Genomic DNA, 12,452 nt, shown 5'->3' on the forward strand with positions numbered 1-12,452 from the left:
TTTCTATTCAGATTTTCTCTGTGTCGCCGGTACTAACATCTGTTTACAGTACCTCCGCCTCTAGTTTCGTTAACTTGCTTATTTTCCACTTAAGTATTCTATGACTTTGGTTTTGATTTGACTGTGGATTGGCAACACGCTTTTGTGGACTGTTGTGATTTGCTTTTGACTATCTTTAATGATGTCTGGTACTAGTTCTGCTAGCTTTCGTATGTTGTGTGAGTGATTGCAAGGTGAGGCTACCGAGAAGGCCGTAGACCTCAGTTTGCATGAGGTGTAGGGGTATGTTTGTTTATCAATGATCGCTGCAAAGTGTGAGCCTTTGTCTGATGCAGCTGGAAGTCTATGATTCCTATGTTCGTAGTTGGAGCGTGACAGGATCAGGAGGTCTTCCTCCAGGAGTGTGTAGAGTCAGGGTTATTTCCTCTCCTGATAATCCCAATGTAGACATTGTTGTACCTGTCCCTGTGGTTTGCCTTGGGCCTGAGGTTGTGTCTGCGTGGGGTTTGGCTGGGAGATCATGAGTTCTATCCGTGCTCCGAAAACAAAAGTGTCTTCGCTACAAAGTGCTGTGAAGTGTAGTGCTTCCCCTGGAGTCAGATCGGCCCCAATGCTTCTAGGCCTGGACTCTGTCAGACTCCCAGGACTCAGGGAGAATGGTATGTCGTAGAGAGGGTTGCGGGGGCTTCCCACCGATCTGACGTCCCTTTGGCAGGTCCTGTTGTCGCTTGTTCCCAGGCTGCCAAGGATCGTGCTTCGCGCTCATTCCTCGGACTGCTTTTCGTCCCCGAGGCGCCCTCCTGCGTGGGGTGGAATTCTCGTGGACTCTCAACCGCTGAAGAGGAGCTTTAGAGAAGGACGCTTCCGTCAGTTTCTTCGCCGGGCGGGATTTTGAAGCTTTCCCGCCACAGCTCCAGGATTTCGGTCGTCAGGAGGGCGTTGCTGCGAGCGCTCTCAGTCGCTCTATGGAGAGAACTGTTCTTGCTCTGTGAGGAAGAAGAAGGCGTCCTCGCCCTCTTCTTCCCATAGGTTCTCCTCTCCTCCTGGACAGAGACCTCTCCTTCAAGAAGTATCTTGTTGGATATGCAGCGTCAGTTGGCCTCTCTTTTGCGAGAAGGACTCAGAAGCGTCGTCGCAAGGGACTTGACTTTTGCCTGTCAAGTCCAGGAAGTCCCCTTCTCTGTCCCTTTTTCTTCTCACCATCTCCTGCTTCTTCGCCCTGTCGTCCTCACAGCTCACGAGTTCCCTTTACGTGATTCGTCATCATCAGGACGCCGCGAAGCAGCTATCAGGACTCTTCGTCAGCTGCTTCAGGGCGCTTCTCGCTGCCGCACAGGGCGTTGGCAGGGCGCTCCGGCATTTTTGGGCTGACGTCGGATGCTCTTCAGGGCGGCTACCAAGGGGCCCCGCTGACGCCTCTTTGCTCTTCAGGCGCTCAGAGCATTCTGTTTCTGAGAAAAGGGAGATCCCTCTTCGTGTTGGACCTCAAAGGCCTTTCGTTCCCAAAGCTTTTTGTGATTCTGTGGTTGCTTCCTCCGTGAAGGGAGAAGTCTCTGGCGATTCAAGAGCCTGCTGAGGTTTTGATCAACCTTCTGCTTCCTCTTCTTCCGACTATCAGGTGTTAACCAGTCTTCTTAAGACTTGTTCGGTGATAAGTTTAAACCCTCGGCTCCTCTCTCTCCTCCTTCTCAGCTTGCCTCTTCCAAAGCGAGGAGAGTCGCTGGTTTTGAAGATGACTTCACTGTACTTACCGAAGAGGGCCTTCAAGAAAGGTTAACATGGATGGAGGAACAGGCGATCCCATGGCAAGACCTCTTTTCCCTTCCTCCTTCTAAGCTTTGCGGTAAGGCGGAGCATGGTATGTGGTAGGTGAAGATCGTCGGTTCTCGAGTTCCTTCTTTCTCAGGATTTTACGCAGTCTTGTCGGCGCCTTCCAGGAGGTCCCTATCTGCCTACTGCTAAGGTTTAGGTGGGCGATGTCGAGACCGACCATCATCTGAAAGGTCTCTTCCGCATCTATGGAGGTTTCAATTTCTTGGACTGGTGCTGCTTTGGACCTCAAGCTTCAAGCCCGACTCGATTACTTTGGGAGCTATCCAGTGTTTTTGGTGCATGGATAAGGCCGTCAGGGATGGCTCAGAAGAACTGGCTTCCCATTTTGTACAGTCTTTTGAAGAGGGCCTTGTTTTGCAATTTCACCCTCAAGTCAGTTTCCTCGTCACAAGGGCAGAATTATTGTTTGCCTTTGTCCAACTATCTGTTTCCCCAGCCTTTAATCAAGGACCTTTCCGCTAGTCTTGGAGAAGGCCACGCAAGATCTTCTGGCCCGTTCTCTAGACGTCCTCCAGTCCCTTCTCGTTCGCTAAATCAGTTCTGTCCTCCAGAAGAAAGCAGCCCTTTGTGGAGGAACTTCTTCCTCAGATCGACTCATGCAGGAAGAGGTTTTACCAGAGGAGCCCCATGAACCCAGGGGAAAAAGTGATCTTCAACTCCTCCAGACACCTGTAGGAGCCAGGCTTTTTTATTTTGGGAGCCTGGAGAACGAAAGGGGCGGACTCTTGTCTCGAAGTTCTTAGAGAAAGGTTGCAAGATCCCCTTTCATGTTTCCACCACTTTGCATAAATCACCCTTCAGGATCTGTCGCCCTTACCATTGGGAAAAACAACAGATCCTTTTTGATCTTTTGGAGCAGATGCTCGTAAAAAGAGCTGTGGAGCAAGTTCAGGATTGGCCTCTCGGGTTCTACAACAGACTGTTCTTAGTCCCGAAACAGTCGGGAGTTGGAGACCTGTACTGGGCGTAAAGCAGACTAAACCGCTTCTTTTCAAAGAAGTTCAAGATGGAAACGTCCAGTCTGTTCTCGGAGCTCTAAGACCAGGGACTGGATGGTCTCTCTGGACTTACAAGATGCATACTTCCATGTTCCCATTCATCCTCAGTCAAGACAGTACCTGAGTTTGTACTTGGGGGACGAGTCTTCCAATTCGAGCTCTTTTGCTTTGGTCTCAGCACAGCTCCCATGATATTCACAGTGATCATGAAAATGCTGGCGGTGGCTTCACCTGGCGGGGATCCGGCGTTTAGGCTTTACCTAGCGATTGGCTCATTACGAGCCTCTTCCTCGAGAAGTGTCTGGAGGACCTAAATTCGACATTGAGGTTGGCGAAGTCCCTGGGACTTCTGAACAAAGAAAGTCCCATCTGATCCGACTCAGTCCATCGTCTATCTGGGGATTCAGATGGATTCAGTGGCTTTTTGGCGTATCCATCCCAAACGTCAACAACCATTGCTTGGAAAAAGTTTCGTCTCTCTAGGAAAGAAACATGCTCGGTGAGGAATGGATGAGTTTGCTGGGGACCATTTCCTGCGCTGGAGAAGTTTGTTTCCCTGGGGAGGGAACTCATCTCAGACCTCTCAGTTTTTCCTAGCGGAGAACTGGATGGACAAGGACCTGAAGAGACCTTGAAGATCTTTCTCTGTCAAGGATCATCTGAGGTGGTGGCTCGACCCCTTGGGTTTCTCTGCACGGCAGAGCCCCGAGGCTAGTTTCTCTCGTCTTCAGAGGAAGTGTCGACCTAGTGTTGTTTTCCTGGCACATCAATCTCAAAGAATTAGGAGCTATCCATCTGGCCCTTCAATTCTTCGAGGATCAAGTGGCAGGCAGAATTGTTCAGGTGAATTCCGACAACACACAGCCTTAAAGCTTACCTCAAAAACAGGGGGTACTCGCTCCCGTTCCCTGTTCAACCTGGCAAAGGAGATCCTGCTTTGGACTCATGCTCGGGGTCACAATTCTCACACAGGTTCATTGTCAGGCATGGAGAATATCATGGGACCTTCTCAGTGTAATCAACTTCTGCCATCGAATGGACTTTTCACGAGAGGTGTGTCTGGATCTGTGGAGGATTATGGGGACGCCCTGTGGACCTCTTTGCCACGTCCAAGAACAAGATTCTTCCTCTTTGTTTCTCCTGTCTTAGATCCAGGAGCCCAGGCAGTAGATGCCCTCCTCTCTGGGACTGGAAGGCCTAGACCTTTGCGCTTTTCCTCCCTTCAAGATCCTGGAGAAGTGATAAGAAAATTCTCACGTCGGAAGGAACAAGGATGACTCTAATAGGCCCTTCTGGCCAGCCAGCAGCGGATTGGTTCACAGAGGTCCTGTCCTTCCTTGTGGACTTCCCAAGGACACTCCCCTGAGGGTAGATCTTCTCAGGCATTTATTTCAAGAGATTCCACAAAAACCTCCCCGCTCTGAGTCTAACTGCATTCAGACTATCTCAAAGTTGGCCAGAGCGAGGGGTTTTCGAGTGGCAAAGGCTATCGCCAGTGCCAGAGACCTCTAATTCAGTCTACTCCAGTACAAGTGGGCCAATTTTTAGGAGATGGTGCAGGAGCAGGGAGTTTCTCGACCACGACCTCTGTGCCTCAAATAGCAGACTTCCTCTTTTTTATCTCAGGGAGAATAAACTGGCAGTCTCTACTATTAAAGGCTATAAAAGTATGTTATCGGCAGTCTTTAGACACAGGGGCCTAGACTTAGCCGACAACAAGGATCTTCACGATCTCTTGAGATCCTTCGAGATCAATAAGGTTCCAACTGGGCCTATGACTCACTCACTTGGAATCTAGATGTGGTCCTGAAATTTCTTATGTCAAGTAATTTTGAACCTATGTCTTCTGCTTCTCTCAAAAAACGTGACTAGAAAGGCGGTTTTCCTAACTCTGGCGACAGCTAAGAGGTTAGTGAAGTTCAGGCTATTAGCAAACATATTGGCTTTAGGGTCAAATGCGTTTGCTCCCTAAGTCCTTTATTTCTTGCCAAAATGAAAATCCTTCAAACCCTTGGCCCAAACTCTTTTGAAATCAAAAGGTTTGTTGAAATTCTTGGACAAGAATCAGAAAGAGTCTTATACCCTGTCAGGCTCTCAAATTCTATTTAGCCAGGACCAAGAAAGAAAGCCGAGGCCCATCGGACCCAATCTGTGGTGTTCGGTTAAGAGACCTGACTTGCAATGTCCAAGAATGCTCTTCATTCTTTTTTAAATACTATCAAAAGGCCTCATTCTTCCTGCCAGGCGGTGACATGAGGCTTCAGAGGTGAAAGCCTCGAAGTTAGAGCCATCGCGACCGGTGGCTTTCCAAAAGAATTTGTCTCTGAGTCTTTCTGGGTACCACCTTCTGGAGAAGTAATTCAGTGTTAACTTTCATTACTTACGAGATGTGAAGATCAACTTTTGAAGACTGTTCTTCGCTGGGACTGTCGTTCCGCAGACACAATGTTGGGAGAAGAAGGTAATACTCATCCTATCCTTTGGGGTTAGGTAGTATTTTTAATCTTGATTTTTGTCTATTCTCGGTTGTTGCGGTGGCCCACCGATGTGGACATCCCAATCTTTAGCCTATGCTAGGTTCAATTACCTTAGGCTCAGGGCGGTCAGGTGGTTGGTTTGTTGCTCCTTTTCCCTCTCAGTATGGTCATATGATCTAGTCCCATTGTGGTCACGCCCCGTGGACAGGTCATCTAGATCTCACCAGCTTTATAGGTCCCTACCTTGGGAAACCTAGTAAAAGCAGAAGCAGGCTTGGGTGACAGATAGCCTCGAAGTCAGCTATGCTAACAGGTAAGGTGCAAGGTGTCATTCACTACATTTATTTGTTTCCTAAATCCTATTCTGTCTCTTCCCACCTCAATGGTGGGGATTCAGCTATATATATATCTGACAGGTAAGTTCATGAACAAAATGATATTTTAATGATAAAATAAAGTTTGTTCATACTTACCTGATAGATAAAATATAGTGCCCTCCCACCTCCCCTCAGGAGACAGTGGTACTAGAAAATCTGAATAGAAAATGAATGGTTCCCGATTCCCGCCATAGCGGAATGAGTACCTAATCCACCTGGCCACACTGCGCAAACATTCTGCCGCGAAGTTTTAAATTCTGTCGGTTGGAGAAATACAGCCTGTATATATATCTGCCAGGTAAGTATGAACAAACTTTATTTTATCATTAAAATATCATTTTTGGGTTGCGAATAAATTAGTGACACTTCAATGCCCTTTAAGTCCAAGTTCAGCCCCAACAGGAAGGGGAGGTGGTGAAAATAGTGGGAAACCAATGGCTGCGTAAAATAACCGAAATGACAAACACCGATTGTCAATCCAAGTTTTCGAAGGTGCTAATATGAATTGACCTCCTGATGCCCTGACCAGTTTTTAATTCAGGTGGGGTGAGGGGATGAAAAATAAAATGTAAAATTAGTTTTAGTCTGAAAACATAGTTTTTCATTGTTGGATGAACATGTAGTGATGCCCTTAAATAAGTTCACCCCAATAGTAATTAGTTAAACTATTTTTGTAAATTTGTAAAAAATGCTGGGCAAAGTACAGTAACACCCGTAAACAGTTAGGCTATTCTTGGTATTATGCATTCACGGGTTTCTCTGGTAAACATATCTCATCATTATTATGAAAACAGGTTTTCAGATATTTTGGGTCACTAATTTTTAAAGTTGTTATAATTTTCATGAATACTGCACTTTTGTGATAAAACTATTAAAATACTCAGTAAACATTTTCATTTTCTTTTATTTAAACTATCAAAATGGGAAGTTATAAGTGCTTTTAGAGGGTTTTAGTACCTTAAATGGATACCATAGCTCCATTCCTAGAGGGCTGAGCACGCATCCCACACTCTGAGGGTTTACTGTAACTGAAGCAACTATCTTAACAGGAGAGAGTCAGAATGCAGGAGAGAGAGAGAAGAGAGTGGATTTCATTTCACTTTTATTCAGTTTTCCCAGGCAGTGCCAGGTTGGTCAGCTAGTTTGCCGCAGAGGTCATGACACAACCACGATAAGTAGGTTTTATTTTAAAATTATGACGTTTTGCATTGCTTATAAAAATTTAGTGTATCCTGGCTGGACAAGACTATCTTATCCCTGTCACCTTGGCTAAATGACCATGGCACATCCTCCAATCATATGTAAGCTTCTGTCAAGTAGGAACCACAATTTATAGTGAGTAATAGTTGGAGGAACAAACAGAGAGACAAGACAGATCAATAGCAATGAGGTCATTCCTAGACAAAATCTCAAAAGCTTTGTTCAGAAAGATAAAGAAAGCAATATTGTGAAGAACCATCTAGCTACAAAAGTTAAGCTAAACCTGAAGGACAGGAAGAAAAACTATTTTACGAGAATGTGAAATATTGGTCCTTATGCTTAGATGCATGAAACCTCATAATTTTCCAGAAACAAAAGTCCTGTACCATTATTTGTTATGGATTACTCTGGTGTTCACACAATATCCCAGTGATTTATTTTATTTATCGCATAGTAACTTGTAATTAAAATACATTCTGGCATTTGGTATCTAACTCTTAACCAGCTGCATTACTAACTGGTTAAACTAAGATCTACTTCATAAACAATAAAGAACCTGGACAGTTAAAAATATAGCTTAAGTCCCTGAAGTCACGGACAGATGTTTGATATCTCAGAGATGAAGGTTTCCCTAAGATGATAGGATTCTAAAATGGGAAAATGACATTAATCACTCTACCTCTTGAGGTAACTCTGTCTCTTAGCTACCTAGTCTCTGTTCTATGACATTTCCCTTTCAAAACTTCCGTTTTTCTCTTATTTACATATGGGCATTTCATTCTGTGGCAACTCTGTAGGAAGGTTAACACTCTTCCCGACTTGTTAAATACAATTACCACACTGCAAATGATCAAAATGCAGATGCGTTTATACTGCACCTTCTTAACTTGGCATTTAAGTTTATTTCAGCAGGTAAATCATAAAGACTGACCAGTTTGAGCCCAACTTTGAGTACCATGCTACCATTACAAAGATTAATGGCACCAGGGGTTTAAAAGTTAAGGGCAATTTTATTGGATGTCATGGCCAGGGAGCTCTCCTGTTGACTGCAAGTCTGACTGAGTAATGAAGGTGCCGACTGGCTGGCGCTGGGGGTTTCTGCTTTCTGGACTTGCCACTTGATGAGGATGCAGCTGTTGCATTATCTCAGGAGACAGGGATCATATGTGATCAAGCAGGAGATCTAAAAATACAAGTGTTAACATATCCGCCGAAGATTGCAGTGGACCTCCTTGCAGCGCCGGGTCCTGTTGTGCTCAAAGTCCTGACCTCTTCCAAGCTCACCAACCCTGTGAGAAGGGGAAAGACATGTTCCTTTGGAGCAAGAGGCTTTAGCCTACAGAGCAGTAGATGGACTCGAGCGCACCTCTTGACGCGCCCAGGCATGGTCTCACCCGATAAGGAAAGGCGAGGTTCTCATGGCAAAGCATTGGTTGCTCCTCTCCAACCGATGGAAGTTGACCGATGGTGGGGCCAGTTCTTCAACTCCTAGGTTTGAGTGCCAGCAGAGTTAGAAGATGGACACATAACAATCAACAGTAAAATGGACCACTGCCATCTCTGCTAAAAGAAGGCTCTCACCATTCTTTGGTGGAAACTTACACTTAACGTTAACCATCTGGCCACCATCAGGAGAACAAGGTTCATCCATAAGATATTTGAAGCTGCCTCTCTCCATTAAGTGCAAGAAAAGTGGACGCCAACACGCCAGGCGCCAGAGACTCCATCGCCAGCCACCAAGATGATATTTGGGAAAGATCGCCGCTACTTCCGCTCGTAAAATCGAAGAAGAGAATGATCATACCTTTCTTTGTAAATCATTTTTCAGAGATTTAAATAAGACCATCCTATGTGCCCTTGGTACCATTTATCTTTTTGCAAATGGCTTATAAGCTGGACTTTCGGAATTTTTCCAGAATAAATTTATCTTTGACTGGTCAGCTGCTTTTCTTTCGATGGGTGAAATGCTGGGACAAAAGGCGCTTATAAGAGGGCAGCATTTGAGAAGAATGCATACTAAGCTCAAGGAGAATACAAACTGCCATTTGTTTTTCCTCTAAAATAAAACTAGCCTAATAATAATAATAATAAAACTGGAGAATATGTATAATAATAATAAAATACCTGCCCTTCCCTGGGTCCTCTGACTTTGTTGCCATACAGAAAGTGGCTGAGAAGAAACAGTGTTGGCTGGTCGTATCAGAATTGAACAGTTCAAAAGAATTTGGAGATTTAATAAAGAAGATGGAATTATTCAACAATACTGACATGTAAGAACCAATATCTGATGCATGTGTATGGATAAGAAATAAGATAGTTCCAACTAATCAACTGCACCTTTCAGATTCCCTGAAGAAAAGGGCCCATCTTTGCTCTTTCCTGGCTAATGGGGTCACATCCAATCAAAATCAGAATTGATTTAAGTAATAAAGCTGCTGAAACTTGGAAAAAGGTTTAAAGAGGCCATTTTCTTTTGGGCCAGAAACCACTTTAGATTTAAGCAGTTAAGACAACTTCAAAACTGAAAGACAAGTCTCTGAAGGAAATGAACTGTCCTGTTTTGTAAATCTCAGTGGTTCTCGTGGTCATGAAGCATTTGCTTGGGCGGGTAGATGAATGACAATAAGAGAATGGCACAGTGGGAAGAAGGAGGTGTGCCTTTCTCTCCTGTCAGACTGCGGTAGGAGCCGGACTGTCCAGCCTGAGTAGGCCCCCAGTAATAAGACCATCTGCACCAGTCATCAAATGCAACAGTGTATTTATTTCACAGCAACAAGTGTCTTAAGCAGCAAAAGGAGAAATTTAGCACTTCTAATATCCGACTACAAATTTACATATTATTCCGATCCAAAATGCTCAACAGGACTGAGAAGGGATTGTACCCAAACTCATCTTTGCTGCAATGAATTTCATCTTTGTAAAAAGGAAAATATTAATGAAGCTCACATGCTACATACAGATGAAGTACCATAGATGCATTTGTTGAGTGATATTCATTACCACTGAGAACTAAAGATTACAATTTTCTTATTCTTCTTCCAATTTTAAGGATCTTTTATTTTCATGCCTATACAGAAAAGGTTGTGTCATTAAAGTTAAGAGCAAAGTTCATATTGAGGGACGCATGTGCATTACACTTCATAGACTACAGATTTTAGGTCATAATTTGCCCGAGCTTTTTTCCATTTACAAGGGTAGCTGGTACTAGGCGTATGGAACAACTGATCTCTTCTTTCTGTATCCTCCTCTTCCTCCTTCGGATTGGTTCTTTGCTCATGAACACCACATTCTCTGGAAGCTTAGAAGGGAAGTGTTGCCGAGTTGAGGCTTCCCAGCCCGTTACTAACAGCAGGAAGCCCCGCATCTAGCTCTTTACCATGTACAAAATAAAAATCAATCTAATGTAATGAATAAGAAATGTGTCAGCAGTTTTTTCATCCCAACTAAAGCTTTTTATTTGCCCATTTAGTGACGCGAACGTAGGAATGAAACTCTAGATATCAACTGATGCAGTGGCTCTATCAATTAATTCAGGAGGAAAAATGGTAACAATCGTCAATACAATTGGCACCACGCCAAGGCATTGGACGCCAGGACGCCAGGCTTTTACCATTCAAGACGTGGGAGTCTAATTCCAGAAAGTAAATCAAATTTTATCAATAAGAAAAACAAAGAATTAGCTTTCGGTGATAAACAGATAGAAATCTCAAAATCCCCATCCCAAGAGGTTCTATGCCTTAGTTTTGACCATTTTCACAATAGGACAGATTTTCTACAAGATCCATTTATTGATAAAGACTATCACAAGCATTCTCAAGAAAATTCAGGATAATAAAGAGATCAACAAAATTGGAATAACTGGAATGAATGAGTCTACTGGGAACAATTTTGGCTTAAGCTGTTGGAGACACCTCCTGCCCAGGATTTGAATCAATCAAGCAATTACATCTAAATCGGAACTGGGGACAACCTAAATAGAACTGATGATGTGTGAGACCTATAGTTAATCATACTAGAATAATTAAAACTATAAAGATATGCAAGCTCCAGAGGTCTCTTCTATCTTAGAGGAACCTAAACCTAGTGTTGTTCTTCACAGCGCTGGACTAAAACTAAGCAACACTATAAATATAAGAATAAATAACTGCAATCCCTCTACCTCTTTGGAGCTTGAAATTTGAAAGCAAACCTGCAGGTCAACACTGACAAATATTTTGTTCAGCTGCATCAGCACAACAAGGGGGCATTAACTCCAGGTTTAAAAAATAATCTTTGAAAGGTTCTGTGTTATGGAAAAGGAGGAGAAACAAACTTGTGGAACCCACATATCCACATGGGACCAAAAAATGAGAAATGACACTAGTTTGTACACTGGTACATGCAAGAATACAAGTATGATGCAACACTGCCCACCTCTGAAAATATATGAACTCACTAATCATCCAAGAGTATTCAGAAATGCATTTTCAACTAAAGTATGTAGTACCAGATCCTAATGGGTTATATACATAGACGTTGCCAGTTTCCGGTCCAACTATTCATCAATGAGTTTCTGTATCAAGATAATAACATGGTACTGAAAAAATTGTTTTGATCAGAGGACCGGAATGACCCTTGTGGCCCCTTACTAAACGATAAGAGATTTTTTCATGAAGTACTGGGATTGATGTTTGATTTGTATTCATACACAGATACATCATTACTACTCAAACAATCCCACTTGTCAAGATATTACCAAAACCATTGCGCTACTTGCAAGTTGTGTAATCAAAACTCACAAGAGCCTGCATTTTTTAAGGAGGTAGCTGGCTGCAAATCAAGGAAGTTATCCACCACAAGGCTACCAATCTTTACATATTTAGAATTTAGAAGGACAACCATTTGACTTTCCAATATTTCTTTTACAAATTTATATGGTTTAACCAGCATGAACAATGGTCCTGAGATTACAGGTGACATTTTGTAGAAATAGCTTATAAAGGAGAAGCTTCATGAAAACCCTTTTCTTGGTTCTTTTGTCAGAGCATAATGTATTCTTATTTAAATAATTAACACAAATAACTAATTTTATGGACAAGGAAAGGCAATCTCATCACTAGTTGAACTAGATGAAATGTGTGCTAAAAATGAATATCACAACCTCTGCTCAGATTCCTAACAGCTAACGGACAATAACTCCTGATGAGAAGAGATGTCCTGCATATCACAGAAGGGCCTAAGGCTCTACTCTGGATAAAGAAAAGGAATATAACAAGGAAAACATAAATTTGTATTTTCCTAGTCAAAAAGCCTCAACATCAGATGTACAAGAATGCTCTGTTTTATTTTATCAGACAGTTGATAAAAGAGGCAAAGCATGGAATGTAGAGAGACTAGACTACAAGATATGCTGAAAGCGGTTAATTTCTGTGTTGGGCAGAGCTGCCTTCAGTAGCTCTTAAACAGAACAGGTCCCTGCAGAGTATCTGGACACGATATGGAGAAGTGCCAGTTTTGCCTCTCACAAGTGATTTTTCAAGTCAAGACATTTCATGGCATTACAAATCAGTGTATCTTTCAGGTTCTAA

Source organism: Macrobrachium rosenbergii, chromosome 56 (assembly GCF_040412425.1).
Source record: "Macrobrachium rosenbergii isolate ZJJX-2024 chromosome 56, ASM4041242v1, whole genome shotgun sequence".
Taxonomy (NCBI): Eukaryota; Metazoa; Arthropoda; class Malacostraca; order Decapoda; family Palaemonidae; genus Macrobrachium; species Macrobrachium rosenbergii.